The 24,082-nt window shown below is 42.4% G+C and overlaps 1 long non-coding RNA gene across 1 annotated transcript in view; it reads left to right on the plus strand.

Moving 5' to 3' along the window:
- The first annotated feature begins 93 nt into the window (after window positions 1–93).
- The window catches only part of LOC148517841 (uncharacterized), a 29,696-nt gene continuing 5,707 nt past the window's right edge, over window positions 94–24,082 (plus strand). The window contains exon 1 of the long non-coding RNA XR_015879251.1: window positions 94–568. This is a non-coding gene — a long non-coding RNA (uncharacterized LOC148517841). The remainder of the gene's footprint in view (window positions 569–24,082) is intronic.

Genomic DNA, 24,082 nt, shown 5'->3' on the forward strand with positions numbered 1-24,082 from the left:
CTGCTAGCAGCCTATCACACTTCTCATGTTATAGCTCGTGGAGTAAGCTGCAGATAACAGCGGTGTTCTCATTGGCTTCATCCACGGCCGCTACCGATTGGCTGCAAGTCGAATGTCGGGGCGTAGCTGGGTGCTGATGCGCTCGGACACAGTCAGTCAGTCAGTAGTGACCGGTACAATATACCCCACGCGCAGCTGGCGGCCACACACACAGCGCCACTGCCCGGTACTGTACGTTTCCTGTACTGCAGCGCAACACCATCGCTCACTGTACAGCGCTCTGCTGCTGGTGTGTACGGTGTCTGAGCTCTGTCTCGCAGGGCTGCGAATTTGGAGGTGGTCTATATCATGGCCGTCGAATGCAAATCCCGGCTGAAAGATCCCCCAAATAAATGCAAGGAGCAGAGTAGAACGACGGATGGTCCCCTGAGGCACAGGCAGCGGGGGAAGGGCAGGACTCCCCATCCGAGCACCGATACCCCTCACACCAGGAATAGAGGGGCATCGGGGAGCTTTTTGTCTTACTTCAACCCGGCCAATGTAAATGTTGGGGTCACGCTTTTAATTGGTAAGATCCGTGTTTTTTTTTTCCATTGGGGGAGAGATATACTGAAGGTATGCACTGAGCTACATGCCGGTCACCACTGACCTTATAGTCGTGCCATGAAAGTTTGTGCATGTAGCTGTGTTGTACAGAGGAGTAGTAGTAAATGGATTATAGTGCAGTATAGTAGTAGTAACTGAGGTGTAGCACTGGGGTGTAGTAGTAACTGAGGTAGAGTGCTCGGTAACACTGGAGTGTAGTAGTAACAGGTGTAACCCTGAGTAGTAGTAACTGAGGTGTAGTAGTAAAAGGTGTAACCCTGAGCAGTAGTAACTGAGTTGTAGTGCTGGGTAGCATGATTGTAGCATTACTAGGTATAACCCTGAGTAGTAGTAACTGAGGTGTAGTAACAGGTGTAACTCTGAGTAGTAGTAACTGAGGTATAGTGCTGGGTAGCACTGGGATGTAGTAACAGGTGTAACTCTGAGTAGTAGTAACTGAGGTGTAGTGCTGGGTAACACTGGAGTGTAGTAGTAACAGGTGTAACCCTGAGTAGTAGTAACTGAGGTGTAGTAACAGGTGTAACCCTGAGTAGTAGTAACTGAGGTGTAGTAACAGGTGTAACCCTGAGTAGTAGTAACTGAGGTGTAGTAACAGGTGTAACCCTGAGTAGTAGTAACTGAGGCGTAGTGCTGGGTAACACTGGGGTGTAGTAGTAACAGGTGTAACTCTGAGTAGTAGTAACTGAGGTGTAGTGCTGGGTAACACTGGAGTGTAGTAGTAACAGGTGTAACCCTGAGTAGTAGTAACTGAGGTGTAGTAACAGGTGTAACCCTGAGTAGTAGTAACTGAGGTGTAGCACTGGGGTGTAGTAACAGGTGTAACCCTGAGTAGTAGTAACTGAGGCGTAGTGCTGGGTAACACTGGGGTGTAGTAGTAACAGGTGTATCCCTGAGTAGTAGTAACTGAGGTGCAGTACTGGATAGTAGTAGAATGGTGTAGCACTGAGGAGTGCTAGTAATAGAGGTGTAGGCATACCCTGCAACTGTCACTAGGTTGATATCCCTGTCCCACTTTTTTCCATACCTCGAATTCTAGCTCTTTTGCATCCAGTTTATGCACCTATCATACAAAAGTGCCTATTTTTGTTCTCCTTTGAATGTAATGCAACACTCACTATGTATGTTGGGAGTTTTTGGTTATTTTAGATGTGTATACTAATGGGGGAATTCAGTTGCACACAATAATCTTGTGTTTGGTAAAAATGTGAATTTACTGCTATTTTGTTTTTGCGGTTACGAAAAAAAAACAGCACTTATCAGGGATTTTGTTTTGCCTGAAAAAGGAGATAGAATCTCCATAACGTGTTGAGTCTACTGGGTAGGCAGATGTGACAGGAGGGAGAGTGATTATGGGATTGCAGGAATAGGATATTTCTTCCAAAAACACATAAGTGTTAAGCTCACAGACCTATGTGTTTTCGCCATTTCAGAGGTGAAAAACGGCATTTATTTTTCGGGACACATCAAGTCCCCCCAAAAAAGCAATGATAAGTGCCGGTGTCGGATGGACTTCGGGGATAATTGGATAGCCCGGGGGATCCATTAGCATCTGAACAATGTTCGGGGCTAATTGGATACTGCCCTATGCGTGCTCCTGTGGGTCGTTCATTGGGGTAATTCCATCGGCCTGCATGCACGGCCGATAGAGCGATACAGCTGCTGACGCCGGCAAGGTCAATGGTGCTGACAAATTATATAGCGCTCAGTCATTCACCGTATCATACAGTGTGTACCTCCCGCCCGATATATCGTTCATAGGCACCATCGGGCGTCGCTTTGGCTGGTCGCTAAGTGTGTACCCAGCCTTAGAATTATTATGTATGTGTTAGTCTAACTCTAAATACTTGACAAGAAAGAAAAAAGGATACAGCAAAAGAAAAGTTACCTTATTTGGAAACATCGGAATAAGATACATGTGGTTAATATGGAGAACTGTCACAGCACTTTTGGATTGTTTGAAGTAGCAATGGTGGTCTATCTATCTAATGAACAGAGGGCACTCACCAGGTCCAATTGTGAAATTTTTTTTTTATATAATAAGCTCACGTCACATGCAGGGTCGACGTTTTGGTCCCTTGGGACCTTTGTCTAGACAATAAAACTTCACAATGTATTACACAGGAACACCAGAAGCCAAGAAGGTGTTCCTGTATATTGTGAAATTTGATTGTTTATTTTGATTTATATATTTTCTGGACCCAATATCTTGAACTTTCCAGTGTGGTGTACTCCAAATATTGAACATTATGGCGATGTGAGTGGCGGATGTTCTGGATTATATGTATGTGTGTGTGTGTGTATATATGTGTATATATCTAATGTGTGGTTTACAATACAGTCAGGTGCATAAATATTGGGACATTGACAGAATTTTCATATTTTGGCCTCTATTCACCACCACAATGGTTTTGAAATGGAACAAACAAGATGTGCTTTAACTGCAGACTTTCAGATTTAATTTGAGAGTAATTACATCCAAATCAGGTGTAGGAATTACAATGGTTTCTATATGTGCCTCCCACTTTTTAAGGGGCCAAAAGTAATGAGACTATCAACTCCAAATCTATTTCTTGGCAAGGTGTGGGCTATTCCCTCGTTATTTCATTATCAATTAAACAGGTAAAAGGACTGGAGTTGATTCTAGGTGTGACATTTGCATTTGGAATCAGTTGCTGTCGACTCTCAATATGAGATCCAAAGAGCTGTCACTATCAGTGAAGCAAGCCATCATTAGGCTGAAAAATCAAAACAAACCCATCAGAGAGATAGCAAAAACATTAGGTGTGGCCAAATCAACTGTTTGGAACATTCTTAAAAAGAAAGAACGAACCGTAGAGCTCAGCAACACCAAAAGACCCGGAAGACCACGGAAAACAACTGTGGTGGATGACAGAAGAATTATTTCCCTGGTGAAGAAAAACCCCTTCACAACAGTTGGCCAAATCAAGAACACTCTCCAGGAGGTAGATGTATATGTGTCAGTCAGCAATCAAGAGAAGACTTCACAAGAGTGAATATAGAGGGTTGACCACAAGATGTAAACCATTGGTGAGCCACAAAAACAGGAAGACCAGATTAGAGTTTGCCAAACAACATCTAAAAAAGCCATTACAGTTCTGGAACAACATCCTATGGACAGGTGAGACAAAGATCAACTTGTACCAGGGTGATGGGAAGAGTATGGAGAAGGAAAGGAACTGCTCATGATCCAAAACATACCACCTCATCAGTGAAGCATGGTGGTGGTAGTGTCATGGCGTGGGCATGTATGGCTGCCAATGGCACTGGTTCCCTTGTATTTATTGATGATGTGACTGCTGACAAAAGCAGCAGAATAAATTCTGAAGTGTTTCGGGCAATATTATATGCTCATATTCAGTCAAATGCTTCAGAACTCATTGGACGGCGCTTCAGAGTGCAGATGAACAATGACCCGAAGCATACTGCAAAAGCAACCAAAGAGTTTTTTAAGGCTAAAAAGTGGAATGTTATGTAATGGCCAAGTCAATCCTCTGACCTGAATCCAATTGAGCATGCATTTCACTTGATGAAGACAAAACTGAAGGGAAAATGTCCCAAGAACAAGCAGGAACTGAAGACATTTGCAGTAGAGGCCTGGCAGAGCATCACCAGGGATGAAACCTAGCGTCTGGTGATGGCTATGCGTTCCAGACTTCAGGCTGTAATTGCCTGCAAAGGATTTGCAATAAAGTATTAAAAAGTGAAAGTTTAAGGATTGTTTAGTTTGTCCCATTACTTTTGGCCCCTTAAAAAGTGGGAGGCACATATAGAAACCGTTGTAATTCCTACACTGTTCACCTGATTTGGATGTAATTACCCTCAAATTAGATCTGAAAGTCTGCAGATAAAGCACATCTTGTTTGTTTCATTTCAAAGCCATTGTGGTGGTGAATAGAGGCCAAAATATGAAAATTCTGTCAATGTTCCAATATTTATGCACCTGACTGTATATAACTGTCACAGCACTATTGAATGGATCGTTGGAACTGAGTGCTGGTGGTTTTTATATAAAACTTTGTGCAATTGTAGTATTAGAAAAAGGATAGGTGTGTACTCTTTGTAGAAACTCACTAGCAGCTGATTGTTAAAGGTAGTGCATGGTTAAATATTTTCATTATATATTATAAAATAGTGATAGGGTGAAAATCACATGCGCCCGTTTACAGCAGCTCAATACCCACTCAGAAAGGACACCAAGCCTCATAAACATACAAATACACAATGGAGTGGTTCACAAGCGCTGTTTGGAATCAGGTATATGTACAGCACCCTCGATTTCCCAGTAATAGGATTCCCATATACTTCAAAAGATCGGAAAGTAGTGATTTAATAACATATGCGGTTCCTTTTTCTTAAAAGCTGTATCTGTTTTTCCCAACTCACCGCAAATAAATGGGATATGGTCATCAAAAGGTATCTTTACTTCTCTCTATATGTATTCAGTGTACCATAGTACCCCCAATGGTAAATAACTCACCGATTTTTAAGCTGCTACATGCACATAAAAGGTTTCTTTTTCCATCTGGATACAGCGATCACTATTAGGCGCTTTCAATTATTTTCCAGAGGAAACCAAAAATGAATCGTATTCAATTCAAAAATGGAAAGGGATTCCTAAGTATTCCCAAATTTTTTTTTTTACATATAGAATGATATATAAAAGAAGAAACAATAAAAACAATCCCCCAGACGGAGATCGAGGGAACCAGCGTTCTTCCTTGCAGCAGCGGTTTCCTTGGCAACTAACTATGCGCCCTTTTCCCCCAATGGTGGAGAAGATAACAACCGGAATTATAGGAGAGGCTCTATGATTGGAGGACGGGACTATAAGGACAGTCTTTATTTAAAACTGACTGGATTTCGATTGCGGATCCTGGATTTGGATATGTGTATATTGCCATAGTGGACCCCGGTCCTGGATATGTCATATATTCTTTTTTGTCTATTTATATATATTTTTATATGTATGTATTGGATGTTGATATAAACTATGGATGTGGATACGAAGCATAGACACTATTGGAGGTCTCTATATGTTTTGTAGACCCGTATCTCTCTCTAATTCTTCCTTTTACTAGGGGTGGTTTTTGATTGGTTGATTAGTCACATGGTATTTTTAGGGTATAAAAGCCCAAATAGTTTGTTCACCTCCACACCCCGAGGAAGGATAACATATTCCGAAATGCATTGGTGAGCTGGAGGATCCCCTATGGTTTGAAATCTACTCATCTCTAAATTTGGCTGAATATCCAGTTTATGAACAGTTCCATGTCCCATTCCTATGTCTGGGATATGAGTGGTGAGAGGAATGTGTTCTCAGTCATAGTGGAGTAGAGGAGAACAAACCAAAACATTTTTTCTGGGGGATTGTTCTTGTTTGTTTTTTTTTTTTTTTTATATATATATTTCTATATGTAAAAAATATTTTTGGAATACTAAGGAATCCCTTTCCATTTTTGAATTGAATACGATTCATTTTTGGTTTCCTCTGGAAAATAATTCAAAGCGCCTAATAGTGATCGCTGTATCCAGATGGAAAAACAAACTTTTATGTGCATGTAGCAGCTTAAAAATCGGTGAGTTATTTACCATTGGGGGTACTATGGTACACTGAATACATATAGAGAGAAGTAAAGATACCTTTTGATGTCCATATCCCATTTATTTGCGGTGAGTTGGGAAAAACAGATACAGCTTTTAAGAAAAAGGAACCGCATATGTTATTAAATCACTACTTTCCGATCTTTTGAAGTATATGGGAATCCTATTACAGAGGAAATCGAGGGTGCTGTACATATACCTGATTCCAAACAGCGCTTGTGAACCACTCCATTGTGTATTTGTATATTATATATTATATTCTATATCGTTCTATCAAGTGTTCACAGCATCATTAAGGGGAAATAATTTTCATACGCATTAACAGTACAATTATAAAGTTAAAAAATCCAGAACAAGGGAGAAAATAAAGAAAAGTGTGATATTTAGACAACTGAATGACCATTAATAACAGTAGCTGTCGTGCACAATACACTGCCTACAAATTGAAGAAAGGTGAGATACCAATTCCAATCACCTTCTCGTAGCCCCTCGATGGGATTTATTTATATCGCTCTATCTACAGTCACGGAAACAGTAATACATCAGTGACTACCTATTTCAAATGATCACGGCACCTATTTAAGAAGATAACATTGATTATCCATCATTATATACTTTGCCATCTACAAGTGAACACTAGTGATATTGTTCCAGGACTAACAAAATTTAGCTTTATAGTTAATTTGTATACTTTTTATCATCATCCCTAACATTCCTTCTTGTGTGTTTTTTGCTTTTTACATTTTATTTTAATTATTGTGCAGCAGGACGCTGCTGCGATAGACTGCTGGACATGGTTTATTGATTGTTTTCTGAGATATGTCATTAAATGTTTTTATTAATTGACTAGACTGCGCAGCCTATCTGTTTTATAATGTCTAGATAGACACCATATGACAACACAGTCAATAGGTCGACAGGGACAAAAGATCGACTTGTAAGAAGGTCGGCAGATTCAAAAGGTCAACATGTAAATGGTCGACACATTTATTTATTTCCTAACCATCGGGGTAGGTGCCTGACCCTAACCGTCCCTTCAAGTGCCTAACCTTAACCCTCCGATAAGTGCCTAACCATAAGAAAAAATGTAAAAAAATCATGTGTCAACCATTTTCATGTCTACGTTTTGTACCTGTTGAACATTTGTACTTGTCGAACTTCTTGCATATCGACCTTTAGTGTTGACCTATTTGACTGTCTAACATCTGGTGTCTATCTAGACATTGTCTACCTTTTTACTGTAGATCTTTAAACCAGATCCCGTAGGTGACATATTGGAAATGCCCCGCCCTGCATCGGTTGTAATCTGATATCTTGTGAGTCAGTTATGAACATGGGCTAGGGTGCTAATGGCAAGGTGGCGTGAATTATTGGATTTTGAATGGGGCATGATCATGTGTGCTCGACAGATGGGTCATTCCATTTCTGAAGATGTGTGGACATTCAACATTCCTCAATCTGAAGTGTCATGTATGTACCGGGAATACCTCTTGGAAGGCATTACCACCTAACGTGGACACCGCAGGGGCCGGCCATGCAGGCTGGTGATGGTTTCATAATGGTGTGGGGTGTGTTCACGTGGCATGGGCTGTATTTGTTGGTTCGACTGAACATGTCATTGACCAGTAATCGCTACTTTGCATTATTTGATGACCATTTCCTTCATGGACTTTATGTACCCCAACACGAATGGTGTGGCGACCACTTTCGCCCGACATGAACCCAATCAAGCATTTATGGAACATGGTGTAGAGGTCTACTCGCAACCAAGATCCTGCACCTGCAGATATCAGGGAGCTGTGGGAAGCTATCCAGATGGCATGGGTCAACATATCTCCAGAGGTCTTCCGTCCACTTGTGGAATCGATGCCACATCGAGTTACTGGACTTTGCCGGGCTAGAGAGGGTCCTATACGATACTAGGCATATATCTCATGACTTTTGGCACATCTATCTCACTATCTATTCCACTATGCAGTAAGCACTCTTCATAATACACTTCAGATGCTGGAACACAGATGCCCTCCACATGAAACACCCGTCAGGGTTCACTTACATGTACTACAAACCAGCGGCATTGAGTGCTGGTTGGTAGTATGTGTATATGTGTGTGTGTGTGTATATATGTGTGTGTGTGTGTGTATATACATATATATATATATATATATATATATATATATATATATAAAAATTTTTCCAGCAGGGATGGCACTCAGGGATAAACAATGGAGCAATCATCCCTGAGTGTCATCCCTGCTGGAAGTGCTTATGTGTGTTGATGAGCACTGGGGGCAGTTGTTATTGACACAGAGACACATGGGAGATAAACAGGCAGATATAAGGAGATATGTTATACTGGGTACACACCGGACGATATGGCGGCTGTTGTATCTGCAGTACACATCAGAACAATGTAAAGAAGTCAGAACGATCTCTCGTTCCCTCCTTCATTACCTTGCACAGTGCTGCATGCAATATTGTCCGGTTGTCCATAATCGACCAGAAGATATCGATAACAACTGTGGGAGCGCGCAGATTGGGCATACACACTCATCTATCCAGCCTAGCATTCCCGCTAGGCTGTTTTAGCGGGGCGCGGCACCCTGCCGTCTTTCTGGAAGGCAAAAAGCGCCCTGCCCTCCAGAAGGAGGGCAAAAAGCGCCCTGCCCTAACAGACTGCGGGAACCGTCTTCACACGCGGGTCGCAGTGTCCCGCGGGTGAAGAAATGTGCGGTGACCCGGCATCTATTCTCCCTGTCTGCAGGGCCTGGGGGCTGCCCAGCGTGTCCGTAAGTGCCGGGCACGCCCCCAAGAGTGACAAAAAGGGGACGCGTCTTTTAGACACGCCCCCTTTTGATGACCACGCCCCCTTCTCGGTCGCACGCGTGTCTTCGGCGCGCGCACGGAAATGCCCTCTCTTGCTCCGGCGCCCTGCCTCGCCTTGTTGTTCCTAAGAATATATAAAAAAATTGAAGTGCGCTGTCACGGAGCAGCTGGTAAAAGGTTGTCGCCCCTAAGGCAGCGTTTTTTGAACCTTTTTTAACTCTAGGCACATTACGCAAGATTTTAAAATTGTTAAGGCACACCATCCAGCGATACAGTGTGCGCGACCTATGTAAAAACATACATATTGGCTTCCACATTAAAAAATACAAACCACGCTTACATTGACCCCCATTGGAATAAAACACATACATTGGCCTCCACAGGAATAAAATGCACATACATTGGCCCCCACAGAAAAAAAATAACAACATTGGCTGGCCCCCACATAAACAGAAAAAAAACCCCCACATTGCTGACCACACAGAAAAAAAATATGAACCATATTGCTCCCCGCAAAAAATAAAACCATTGGCTGGCCCCTAAAGAGAAAAAAAAAACACATTGCTGCCCCCAAAAACAAATGGCGCACACACAAATAAATTTTACATTTTTCTAGACCTACCTGTCCCTCATTGGCTGCAGGTTCCCACAGTACAGAGCCGTCTCTTAGAGCTGTCAGCAGTGTCCATTAAGGGCTGGCTGGCCGCGGGTGGAAGGGAAGGGAAGGGCGGGCTGGCTGCGGGCGGGTGGGAGGAAGGGAAGGGCTGGCTGGCGGGACACTGTTAGCAGGTCATGGCCCGGCCGTGCCTGAGTCTCCCTTAGGAGCTCAGCGGCAGTGCTGCCTGGTCCGCAGATCTTTAATGTGACCAGCGGCTCTCACGCTTCCCACAGCACAGCGGTTGAAAACCTCTGCTCTAAGGGAACAAAGCTAAGAATCTGAGAACCAGCACTTGCTAACTATTTATTTAGCTACTTATTGAGAAACAGAAATAAAATAAACTACCAATTCACATTTATTACATGAAGTAATTTCATAATACCATAAAGGAGCTTAATACATAGTCATATGTTGTCAGCTGTTAGGTGGACTCCTGACCTAGTGTATAAACATTGGTTATAATTAGGACTTGCTCCCAAAAAGTCTTTCAGAGTTCATGAACGGCAAATATTTACCAAGTGGTTAAATGATGTAGCTGTATAGTTGAATCCGGATAGAGCAATAACTTCCAAAATGCACAGTCCACAGATATGTCGTTTCTGGCCGAATAGGAAAGACATATCTGGCCGACATGGCTGCAGTGAGTTCTCAGCAACGTGTGGGAAGAGGCAGGATAATAAAAAATCTGCAGCTCCAGACACAAATTTCTAGCGAATGACTGGTCCAAAATACTAATTATCATATACTCATGTGTTTTAAATACAGTCTCCTTAAATACACTTTTCCTAACTCTATTGATATTGGCTAGGAGTTTACATAATGAAACAAGTTTGCATTAATCTTTCTACAGCTAAAGTATTAGCTGTTGAAGGACAGCTAATGTAAACATGGGGATTTGCAAGAATAAGTATTGTGTAATTATCTATGTTGTTGCTTTGGGGGAAAAAAAAAAGAATACATGTAATTTGTGAAGGTCCTCTAATATCCTTTATTCGTATGCACAACATTGAGTTCCCCTCATTTTAAAGATATAGGGCCAAATGTAATAGGGTGAGAGTTTACTGCTAAACTCTCACATTGGTTGAGTTTTATCTTCAAAATGGGAAAACATCTGAATGAGATTTTAAATCGTGAGTTTTTTAAGTCTAAAAAAATGTGCACGTTCGCTCTGTTACTTTGTTTTTGGACTCTATTACATTGGCAAAGTTTAAAAAGTGTCAGAAACTCTCACTTTTCTAAACTCTCACCCTATTACATTTGGCCCATAGTGTTACAAGATAAAGATTAACCACTCCACTTGCAACCAGTAGTTGTTTAGTCAATTTGGACTAAGTGGTGTAGTTATTCAAATGTCTGCAGTGCTTCAATACTAGTACTGGCAGGTATGAGGTGCTTGCAGATACTGTATGGGGCAATCTGTGGTGCTCTCACCTGGATGACTGGAAAATGCAAGGCTTCTTTTAAAGATGACAAAGCTGGGAGAAGACAGTAATGTGTAAAAGCTGAAGAGAGGCCCAGTAGGTTAGGTATGAACAAGTGACAGGTTTTATTTTTGTGAGGGTGGCCTAGGTGATCCCACTGCTGCCACCAAATGTGAGTGTACCATGGTAATATTTAGTTTTTTTTTACCTTGCCAGGCAACTGGTTTAATTTTAAGTTAGGCGTATTAGGCTTTCTCAGTACCTCAATTTGGGTTAAATAAATGATCAATGAAAAATGGATCTTTTTGATATGAAGATGTACAACACAAAAATCTAGCCAGTTTGGGAACTAATTATAGGGTGTTTAACACACTGCAGATTACACACATCTGTACCACACCAGCTTTTTTTGTCCAAGAAACTAATTGCACAATCTTGGATGCTGAGCCACGGTCTTCAATATGCTAGCAGTCATGAGCACTAACTAGGAAAGCAAGAGAGACACCTCTGTCTTGCATAATTTCAATCCCTTTTCATGTTCCCATGGATGTGTGGCTTCAGATGGGCAATTCATTACCACATCCCCACCTGGGTTTGGGTTTCCACTTAGCAGGCTATGCCTGTGAACTTCCCTAAGGCATCAGTTCACTTGTAGGCACCCAGCATTGTGTGACTCCAGCATGACCGATAAAGAAGTATGCAAAGCAATATGATGCATGCAGCCTAACTGCCAGGAAGCGTATTACACAACTAACGCAGTACACAAACAAAAGGAATGTTTACACAATAGTGGTAGTGTGTGCAACCCTATCTGATGACATTTAGGAATTGTACAATGGGCATAATATACATACATACATTCATGAATAATATGGAATTCAAGCAATGTCAAACCCAGTTTGGATAAAAAAAACATTGTCCAGCATAGTGTTCACTCTAGGTCCAGGGCAGGGCGTGTCCATGATAAAAGGGAGTGTGTCTTAAAGTCGCGCCCCCCTTTTCATCAAGTGCTTGCCTGCTCCCAAGCTCTCCCCTCTCTGTGAATAGATGCCAGCGCATGTGTCCGGCATCTGTTCACCGGCGGTGGATGCTGCACCGCAATTTTTCCCACCCGTGGGACAGCCCCTGGCATGTTTTAGCAAGGTGCCGCCAAGAGGGCAGGGCGCATGCTGTTCTTTTGAAATCGGGCAGTGTGTGGTGCCCCCCTAACACAAGCTAGCAGGAACGCTACAGAAGATTAAATCCCTGTTTTCAATGCCCTATCATCCCCATCTTCCCACAAAAATGCCTATTTAAATTTAATACATGAAAAACTCCTTTTCAGGTAAGATAATTGAAGTAGATCTGCAGCCAGCAGTTGTAAACTAGAACTTTGCATAATGTTTTGTTGGACAAAAAAAGTTGTGGTTGTACATCTCTGCATTTGTTCTGCATTAAATGGTTCCAGTTGAGGCTACTGTGTATCTTTTGTAGCTAACATTTATACCCTCCATCCAGGGTGGCTCCCTGGGTATTAATACAAACAAAGATAAACTCTTTACCTAGCTGCACAAACACCAAGGCCATAAAAAAATGATTTATGCACAGTAACAACTTTCTGCACGTCCCTGCATGGTCAGTAAATGGTCATCAATTAATAGCATAGTAAGCAAGATAGGAGATGCAATGTTCTGCGACTCCTACAGTATCATTTGGAGGTCACATTTTTTTCAATTACATTTTATTTCCTCCTCATTTAGTCTTCACTCTAGGTTCAGCACGGCGCCGGACCGTGGAGGGGGCACTCTAGTGCATGTCTGAAAAGGGGGCATGGTCAAGAGAAAATAGGGCATGTCTTAAAGATGCACCCCCTTTTCTTCACTCTTGGGGGCGTTCCCGGCACTTATGGACATGCCGGACTGCCCCCCCAGCACTCCTCTCTCTGTGAGTAGATGCCATGTGCATGCGCACGGTATCTATTCACCGGCGGTGATCGCTGCACCGCTATTTTTTCCACTCGCAGGACACTGCGACCCGTGGGTGGACGTCACCCGGCATGTTTTAGCGGGGTGCTGCCAAAACAGCAGGGTGCATTCTGCCCTTTTGAAATCGAGCAGGGCGTCGCGCCCTGCTAAACAGCCTAGCGGGAACGCTAACATTGATCAACAGGGCAAGTTAATTAAATTAAGGATTCTGCAGTGGCAAACTGATTATCAAGGCACTATTGTCAGACACAGACCTTTCCTTAAGGTGCCCATGAAACTAGACTATTAAGTTGAACGATATCGTTATCGTTCATAAATCATTTGCAAAATTGTCTAAAATGACCAGTGATGCACGCTCCTGCTGGTCGTTTAGACATCTATCATCGGGCAAACATGCTGGACAACCTGCCGATATCGTCATGTTGAGCATGTTAACAGATGATTGATGTTCCTAGACTGAACGACCTGCTCGTTCTGTGTAGGCACATCACAGACTGACAAACGACTGCACGATTACAATGTCATAATCGTGCATTCTTTTGCCTGTCTTCTAGTGGATGGGCAGCATTAGACCCTTTTGATTCAGACAATGACTTTTCCTTGTTTTCTTCATAACAGAGTCAAGGTTTCTTATGCATAAACCTCTTATTGTCACACCAATTGGAAGACTTCTACTTGAAATGTCTAACTTTCAGCCTTGAAGCACTGTATTGGCTACTGGCATATTTCACTGGTAACTCATCTATTTCAAAGAGCCACTTACATCATAATCTATAGACCAAGTCTGTCATCAAAGGATGTACTGGCATTGCCCCTCTCAGATTCTTAACTCTTGTCCATGTAACATACTTTAATTTTTACTCCATTGATTCTTACCCTTCATCTCATAGATAGGTGAGATGAACTTCAATAATGTTCATCTCTCTTGAAACTTCTTGGACATCCACTTGTTGGGAATTGAAAATATGGTGTACAACTTAAACATGTTCCCTTAGCACGGATTGAGATTCACCCTCTACAGAGGTCTTTCATTTCAGATTCTGTTCAGCTATTTTTCTTGTTTCAAGCCTTGTAGTTTGAGACCCACTTAAATTGATTTCCTTGCAAACACACTCTGCTGAATTATAAGCACTGACGTGATTACATAAAGACAATATTTCATGGACCAGAGTACTACTTTTCTCAAGACTGTCAAGATCAACTTCCTGCAAGGATTTACTCTCAACTGCAAACATTTGTGATCTGGTCATATCCATACGGTATCATTCTGATCACATAGCAACATTAGAGTCTTGTCCTGGGAAGCCATATATATTTTTATAGTCTACTGTATGTATTTTATAGTCTACTTCAGGGATGTCAAACATGCGGCCCGAATAAACAATTTCTGCGGCCTCAGAGTGTGGGCTCACATATAATATGCGGCCCACACCCCCTGCGCCTGCCGCTCTGGATCTAATTAGATCCAGTCAGCGGCAGCGTCTACACGGGATGGCAAGGACTGCAGCAGTACCCAGCGGCCGTCATGCAGAAAGGTAAGTACTGCACAAACAGGTGAGGGGGCCTTTTCTATACTGGGAGGGGGCACAGCATAAGGGGCATTACTGGGGGCACAAAATAAGGGGCATTACTGGGGGCTCTGCATAAAGGGACATTATTGGGGGCACTACTAAGGGCATTACTGGGTGCTCTGCATAAGGAGCATTAATGTGGGCACTACTAAGGGCCTTACTGGGGGCTCTGCATAAAGGAGCATTACTGGGGGGCACTACTTGGGGCATTACTGGAGGTTCTGCATGAAGGGGCATTACTGGGGGCTCTTCATAAAGGGGCTCTGCATAAGGGGCATTACTGGGGGCTCTGCATAAGGGGCATTACTGGGGGCTCTGCATAAGGGGCATTACTGGGGGCTCTGCATAAGGGGCACTAAGGACATTACTGGGTGCACAACATAAGGGGCATTACTGGGGCACTGCATATTGGGCATTGCATAATGGGCACAAATTCAGGGGGCATTGCAAAAGGGGCTGTAATACAGGGTAGAATTGCATAAGGGGCACTACTACAGGGGGCACTGCATTGGTTTTATTAATAATAAACCTTCAAAAATTGCATATAAGACTTTTTTTGTTGTGGTCCACACGCTCGTAGAGCTTGAATATTTGGCCCGGATGGTATTTTGAGTTTGACATTCCTCGTCTACTCGAATCTTTGCCTCAAGGAACAAACTATCACCATTTGTATTTGTCAGTTCCATATCACCAACTTTAGGCACAGCTTTGTCATTGGGAACTGTAGCCCTTTGGGAGGACTTCACTCCTTAAGACAAAATAGGAAGCTGAATGTCCCTGCAAGTTATCTCATCCACTTTTGCAACAGTCTTTTAGGGAGTTTCCCAACTTTGATACTTCAGTCCCATTTTGCACATGGATACATCTCCATTGTCCCACTGTTGCTGAAGGATATTTTCCTTTTGGAACATCTTACTTTGTTCAAGCAATTTACTGTTTGTCTGCTGTTCATTATACAAGTCATTTTGTATACTCTCCAAATTCCTTTGCATCTCTAGCATATCTTGCTTGATGCCAGCCTTTTCTTGATTAACCTATAGTAATTGTTACTTGAGCTTCTGTATTTCTGCCCCACTAGTTTCAGTGAAAACATCGGAAGCCATTTTTGGTCCAGAATCCATTTTCAGAGTACTGTTATTATTATTATTTATAAGGTGCCACAAGGTTCCACAGCGCCTTACAAAGTACATAAACAAATGAGCACACAAGAACAACAGTTATCAGTGCAAACAATGCAGGACAAATACAAGATTTGTAAAAATTGCTGCATAACAATGCTGCATGCAGTGTGTCAGCAAACAAGTGTTTAGGGGCTGTTGTAAATTAAAATATAAGTATGGGAAGAAGTAGCACGTGAGGGAAGAGGGCCCTGCTCGTGAGAGCTTCATTCTAAAGGGGAGGAGTAAACAAACAGGGGTGACACATATGGGTTGGATTGTGAGGAAGGAACATGAAGTAGTGGGTTAGGATAAGCGCTGGAAAGCTTTGAGGAAGAAAGGGTTTCTCAAGAGCCCATTTGTTCCTTGGCTCCTAATCTGCAAATGGGCTCTCGAGAACCCTTTCTTCCTCAAAGCTTTCCAGCGCTCATCTTAACCCACTACTTGAAAACTTTGTTCCCTGGCTCCTAATCTTCAAAGTTTTCATGGAATTTTGAGCTAAGGCCAGGGGGACGAATAAAGGTAGCTACTTGAAGAAGTTGGAAGAAGCAAATGCCATGAGCATTGAATGAAGTGTGGTGTGGGTGGAGAATAGAGGTAACTTGGAGAAAAGGGAGGGTGCAGGAGTAAATAATAATGGAGTTGTGGGAGATACGGTGGAGAGTACTAGATGGGATCAAGGGAGACAGGAGAGGAAGGAGGGGGAGGAGACTATGAAGGGAGGAAATAGATGGGAACTGGTGGTAGAGGAGAGAGTTATGTTGCTGCTAAGTGAGGGGTAGAGCAGAAGAAAAGCGAGACATAGGGCCATATTCATTTGCAAACGAAAAGCCGTTTTCGCCATTTTGCAATCATTCCTGTATTAAATCTGTGAAAAGTTTTCACCTATGAATAGATGTCGAACGAGTGCAGAATTGGGTTTTTGGGGTGCAACATTGCGGGAACCCCCCAGAACCCCTTAGACAGTCCCCAAAAGCTTAACTGTGTAAAAAAATTCTAAAAAAAAAACCCACTGGAAACTCCAAAATAGTACTTTCATGTTGGGGGACAAACTTTAAAACTAGCGAACTATACTCAGGGGGGGTAACCCCAAGTATGCCCCAGGTGTATATTTGATTGTGGGTGGTTGCAGCAGGTGGATTTTTCAAGATTTTTATAAGTTCACTTTAGCCAAAATATGCTTGCACCCATTTTGAGGTACCCCAAATTTGCTGGGACTATTCAGTTTTCCCCCCCCAAAAAACTTGGTAAATGCTATTCATCATCACTTATTCAAGATGCTAAATAGCACCTATTCAGACCATTTAAAGACCCAAAATACCTTCAGCAGGGCTATGCGGGGGTACCCTTAGTTAAAACCCATGTCACAGCATCTTTAGGGGGGTGTCAGGCTGATTTCACCAAAAATGACAGCACTTTTCGCTCACTTCGTTTTTGCCGGGTCCCGTTTTTGCCGATTTGGAATTTGATACGGGGATACGTGGGGACGAGCGCGATATTTTTTCGAACCCAAAACCTCCAATGTTGGCGAAAAGTCCGGCAACGAACTTTTCACATCTAATTGAATATGGCCCATAGTGTAGATGAGGGAATATGGGGGGGGGGAGCAGTAGTAGTGATGACAGTGAGATGCAGGAACAGTACAGTAAAAATGGCTAAAAATCAGATAAAAGGAAGAACAGTGCTGGTAGATGTAAAGGCACAACTACAGTAGTATCTAATAAACAAAATGAGTTTGGAGTTGTTAAAGTTGCAGTACTTTAAATTTAGGATAAAGTATTCTTAAATATGTATAAGTGTTAAACGATGGTAGATACTGCAGTGGTATAGAGATAAATTGACAGTGGTACAGGGATGATTTAAACATACATACAAAAATTAAAGTGCAGCAAACTAACTGGTAGTTGCTTACAATGCTGAAGCAGGGTGTTGGATAAATGTGGGTCCAGGTTATAATGAAAGCTGGTGGCTAAGTTGCAGGGTATCCCAAAGCTCAAAAGATCCTTTTAAATTCAAAGTTGTAAAGAGTTCTATTTTAACGGTGTTCCTCCTGTGTTCCTCCTGTGTTCCTCCTGTGTTCCTCCTGTGTTCCTCCTGTGTTCCTCCTGTGTTCCTCCTGTGTTCCTCCTGTGTTCCTCCTGTGTTCCTCCTGTGTATGTAATATCACTTTTGAAATAAAAACCTATGTAGCCTGGTTACTTGAGCTTCTGTATTTCTGTCCCACTAGGTTCAGTGAAGACATCGGATGCCATTTTTGGTTATCCAACTTCTTTTCCTCCTCCTGATTTTCCCACTTCCAAGTGGATTTTTCTTTAGATGCAGAGAGCTGTACTTCCAGCTGGTCAAGTTTTCCTATGGCATTTTCCAACTTTTGTACGGCTATTTCAGATTCTGCCACCTTTATCTCATACTGAAGCTCTTGTTCTTTGGCACTCATTTCCACCTGGATATTGTGCAACTGGTTCTGTATACTTAACAGAAATTTTTCAAGGGTCTTATTCTCTCATTGAAACTTCTCAACCATAGCATGTACATTGTAAATTTATTTATCCAAAGCTTTACTTAGTTCTACTGTGTCATGCAGTCTTTCCTCCAGAAATGCGTTTATTTTAGCCAGATGCTCTGAAGTTGCTTTGGCAATAACCAAGTTGGATTGGACTATCTGCATTTGCTTCTCCAACTTGCTTAAACACAAAATACTTCATTGCCTTTTGCATCACGCTCTTTCTGCAGCATCTGGAGATATTTCTCCCTTTGATAAATACCAGACCTTCGGCGCTTAGTAGTTTCACAAAATATGATAAAAAAAGTCTGTTGTTGTTGTCTGTTTCCTTTGTTTTATCTATATCTATTTACATATGGACCACCCCTGGAGAGACAGTATAGTGTTGGAAAACACTCTGGGCCTGATTCTGACCCGCTCGCGAGCGCTGAGTGCTCGCAAGCGGGTCGATGGTGCCCAAGTGCACATGCGCACGACGGAGGCGGCTCCGTCGTGCGCATGCGCGAGACCCAAAGCCGTCAATAAGGGTCTCGCACCAAAGGAGGCGTGCTGTCGATAATGATTGACAGCACGCCCCCTTTGGTGGGCGTGCCGGGGGTGTGGCTGCCCAGACGGAGGCGTTCCCATGGGAACGCCTACCGTCTGGCTCCGGCCCCACTGACATCATTAGTGATGTCAGTGGGAGTGCTTTTGGCTCTGATAGAGCCAAAAGCACTCCTGGGCTTGCAGCAGCGTGACCCTACCGCAGGGTCTCGTCGCAAGCCCGATGGTCGCGATGGACTTGACCATCGCGACCATCATTTTGGCCGCTCGCTATAGCTGTGGGTGGTCAGGCCAGGGGGCCGCTTCAAAAAGGATCAGGGACGTCCCTGATTCAGAGCGAGCGCTCTGTCAGAGCGTCCGGCTCTGAATCTGGGCCTCTGTCTTTTCAATATCACATCGAGACAATTTCCATTTATACGAGTTAATTATTAACTCACATGTTGCTTAAATGTGGCACAGTAGGTACACTCCCTTTTAAAGGTATCGTTAAGGATTATTCCAATGCCTCTATGTGTAATGGTGTCCCAAATGTACTATACACATCTAGGATAGTGGCTCACATGTATGCTTACACCATTCAGGTTCTTTTAAATCCACAAAAGGTATCTTTTACTCCATAGATTTTTGATCACCATTAGTGCTTTTCCACCTCTGTATCACCAGAGTGTGTGTTAAGAACAGGTGCTTACATCAAGCTTACTTACCTTGATGTGCACAGACCCTCAGTATTGTATCTTTTATGCAAGTGTCATCCTATCCTCAGGAGTTAGACAGACTCCATATGTAAAGAAATGCAGGGAGATTTCATGGTGTAGTATTTAAAAATAATTTATTTAACACCAAAAGATAAAATTAAAATGAAAAAGGGTGCACTAATACCAGATCTGCAGAAGCACTCCTGTTCACCACTATACACGAGCACAGGATCAAGTTCCTGACCTGGTACACAGTGCCACACCACTGCTGCCTGACCTATTTTAGCTCTATCATTTCTATGTTGAAACATAACTGCTGCCTAGAAATCAAATCACTGGTGTGCAGAATAGGAAAAAGAAAAATATTTGGATAGATATCCAAGGTACAAAGAAAACCAGCTGCCACACTTGGTATCGAAGAGAACCATCAAATTCTCACAAGCAGATAAGTAACAATGATAAATCAATCCCTTTCTCTAGAACATTCACGGAGCTTCACAGACAAATAATTATTTCTTTCTAACTCACACTATGCAAGTCTTGTTTTTACGGAGAACACTAAAAGTGTTTTTCTGTTAACATCAAAGTTAAATCGCCCACTTTTCCTTGCGTGCGTGCTGCATCACTCTGATGTCCCTTGACACATTATTTTGATTCTTCCACTATTTGCTGAAGTACCATGCACTTTTGGTGCAATTCAACAATGTCTTGCTCTAATACTTAATTCTTTGCTAGCAGCACATAATTTCCACAGTTTGTAATACATTTTAATGCTTCAGCCTCCTCAAGGTATTCAGACATAACTGCTAATTAGTGGTTTGTCTCTTTAAGAGCCTTAATCTCCAATTAACTATTTGCTTCCTTCTTTTTAAAGAATATTTTTAAAGAAGATAGTTCACTTAGTAACTTCTTTTCAGCTTGCTCATGCAAGTTTCACTTGATGTGGCACTACAATTACCAGCATGTATCAAGCACTATCCCTTTAACTGCCTTTTGCCAGAGGTATCTCTCTGCTCTGTCGGTACCACACCCTGATCTAACGAGACAGAGAAAAACACGTTTTTTTTTCTTCAGCAACCACAGCCACAAACTGTTTTGCACTATTAACCTCTTCTCTGCTGCACACTGCTGCAACAAATTTTTACAAACACTTGCTTTTGTTTGCAGACATGTTTCAACAACTGTGTAATGCTGGGTACACACTTGATTGATATCAATTGGTATCAATTGATCGGCCAATATATCTGCTACCTGTCGGCCAGTGTGTACGCGCCATATGTCGGTGTATGTCAGCGTTCACCTACATATCGCATTGGTTGTGCTGCATAGCCGATGGACACGCACAACGGCAGCCGCGAGGAAGGGGGCGGGACCTGCAGCCGGGACCCGAGGGCACAAGCAGATGATGGCCGCTTAGTGTGTTTGAACGACCATCATCTGCAGATATATCTGTCAGGTGTGTACCCACCTTAACACTTATTTCTCTTCCTCTCCCAAGGACAAAGTGTACACTTTAACACTTATTATTTCACACACTGGAAATCTTAGCAAACTTTGCATCACGTTTTTGCACATTTGCAGACAATTTTTCTGTTCACAACACTTCAAACAGGCTTTTTGTTTTCACTCACCAGCCCCTTCGGCTGCACAGGTGAGTACTCTTGTCCTTTTGCCTTCATTATGCTATGCATCCATTATTTCTGCGTAAACCTCTTGCATAGATCTGATTATGCATGCCTGCATTCTGAACCATGACTAACAGGCCAGCTAGTCTGCAGACGTAACAGTCTCAGTCTTAGTTCTATCTCACAGGTAAAGACACTGGCTTGGCTGCCACAAAGTCCCACAAAGTCTCTCTTGTGGTCCTTCCTGCCACATGCAAGTATGGACCCTGGCCTTCTCAGATTCAAAGACCACTGGTCTGGCTTCCACAACACCACCTGGGCTGTATACACACTTGTCTGCCCCAGTCCTCTTTTGGACTGACTCCCCTGGGCAGCCATTTTTCTTCCCTGTGTGGGTGGATCGCTCCAGTCCCAGACAGAAGTTGTGGCTCACCTAGTTTGATATTGCCACTGTGTGTATGTATGTATGTATGTATAATTGTACACAAAAATCAATATCGGCGGCACTCTGGTCAAAGATACGGGAACAGGTAATACTCTAACGTTTCAAAGCTTTAATGCTTCATAATCAGGGTCAAAATGACATTAAAATTACTTCCTTTCAGTGCTTTAGATACTTAAGCCGATCGTATGTATGTGACAGGGAAGGAGAGGTGTCTCCCTGTCACATACATACGAACGGCTTAAGTATCAAATTCTTACTATATTACACGATTGTGTATTTTCAAAAAAGCTATTCATTCTAAACTATTACATGGTGTATTCACTGTTTGAGGTGACTTTAGCCATCTAAGTTGATATGTACAGGTTGAGTCTCCCATATCCAAAATGCTTGGGACCAGGCGTATTTTGGATAACGGAATATTCCGTATTTTGGAATAATTTCATATTATAATGAAATATCTTGGGAATAGGACCCAAATATATACACAATGCATTTATGTGTTATATATACCTTATACACACAGCCTGCAGGTAATTTTATACAATATATTCAATAATTTTATGGTTCAAACAAAGTTTGTGTACAGAAATGAAATTCATTTATGTTTCATATACACCTTTCACACACAGCCTGAAGGTAATTTTATACTATATTTTTAATAATTTGTGCCTTAAACAAAGTTTGTGTACATTGAACTATCAAAAATCAAAGGTTTAATTATCTCAGTCATGCCCAAAAAATTCCGTATTTCGGAATATTCCGTATTTCGGAATATTTGGATATGGGAGACTCAACCTGTATTATGTAACAAACTACCAATTTATTTTTTGGATCTACATCATCTGATAAAACTTAGCTATTGGATGTAAGTGTCTTCCATTATGTCTGTGTCTACTATTTGCTTAATGTATTCATTGTACTGTTGTTGTTGTTTTTTTATGGTGTTGTATATTCACATGTTGATTTAGTTACCAGGGATACGGTCGACGGGAGATGACGTCAGTGGAGGGCGCTTATTCTCCCAGACGCCGGATACTGTGGTTTGCATGAGGTGTGGTGAAGGTATAAAGTTACTGTCATATTAATCTAATTGTGACCCTGATGATGAAGCATTAAATCTTTGAAATGTTGGGATATTACCTGCTCCTATATCTTTGACTCAAGTGCCACCAATATTGATTTTTGTGTGTAAGCATCCCTTATGAGATTGATATTGTCTGCGGAGGGTACCGGGCACGTTGTATTTGAAAAAATGTGGTCTCTTTTTTCTTTCTTTCTTTCTTTCTTTCTCTCTTTCTCTCTTCTCTCTCTTTCTCTCTCTTCTCTCTTCTTCTCTCTTTCTCTCTTTCTCTCTTTCTCTCTTTCTCTCTCTCTCTCTCTCTTTCTCTTTCGCTCTCTCTCTCTCTTTCGCTCTCTCTCTCTCTCTCTCTCTCTCTCTCTCTCTCTCTCTCTCTTTCTCTCTCTCTCTTTCTCTCTCTCTCTCTTTCTCTCTCTCTCCTCTTTTCTCTTCTCTCTCTCTCTCTCTCTCTCTTTCTCTCTCTCTCTCTTTCTCTCTCGCTCTCTCGCTCTCTCTCTCTCTCTCTCTCTCTCTTTCTCTCTCTCTCTCTTTCTCTCTCTCTCTCTCTTTCTCTCTCTCTCTCTTTCTCTCTCTCTCTCTTTCTCTCTCTCTCTTCTCTTCTCTCTCTCTCTCTTTCTCTCTCTCTCTCTCTCTCTCTCTCTCTCTCTTTCTCTCTCTCTCCTCTTCTCTCTCTCTCTCTCTTTCTCTCTCTCTCTCTCTTCTCTCTCTTTCTCTCTCTTTCTCTCTCTTTCTCTCTCTTTCTCTCTCTTTCTCTCTCTTTCTCTCTCTCTTTCTCTCTCTTTCTCTCTCTTTCTCTCTCTCCTTTCTCTCTCTTTCTCTCTCTCTTTCTCCCCCCCCCCTTTGCAGCAATTACAGCATTGCAGACCTTTGGCATTCTAGCTGTTAATTTGTTGATGTAATCTGAAGAAATTTCACCCAATGCTTCCAGAACTACCTCCAACATGTTGGATTGGCTTGATGGGCACTTCTTGCGTACCATATGGTCCACAACAGCTCAATAGGGTTGAGATCTGGTGACTGCACTGGCCACTACATTACAGACAGAATACCAGCTGCCTACTTCTTGCCTAAATAGTTCTTGCATAATTTGGAGGTGTGCTTTGGGTCATTGTCCTGTTGGAGGAGGAAATTGGCTCCAATCAAGCTCTGTCCACAGGGTATGGTATTGCGCAAAATGGGGTGATAGCCTTCCTTATTCTAAATCACTTTTACCTTGTACAAATCTCCCACTTTACCAGCACCAAAGCAGCCCCAGACCATCACATTACCTCCACCATGCTTAACAGATGGCGTCAGGCACTCTTCCGGCATCTTTTCACTTGTTCTGCGTCTCACAAATGTTCTTCTGTGTGATCCAAACACTTCAAT

The sequence above is a fragment of the Taudactylus pleione genome, unplaced genomic scaffold (assembly GCF_031769625.1).
Source record: "Taudactylus pleione unplaced genomic scaffold, aTauple2 ptg000208l, whole genome shotgun sequence".
NCBI classification, from domain to species: Eukaryota; Metazoa; Chordata; class Amphibia; order Anura; family Myobatrachidae; genus Taudactylus; species Taudactylus pleione.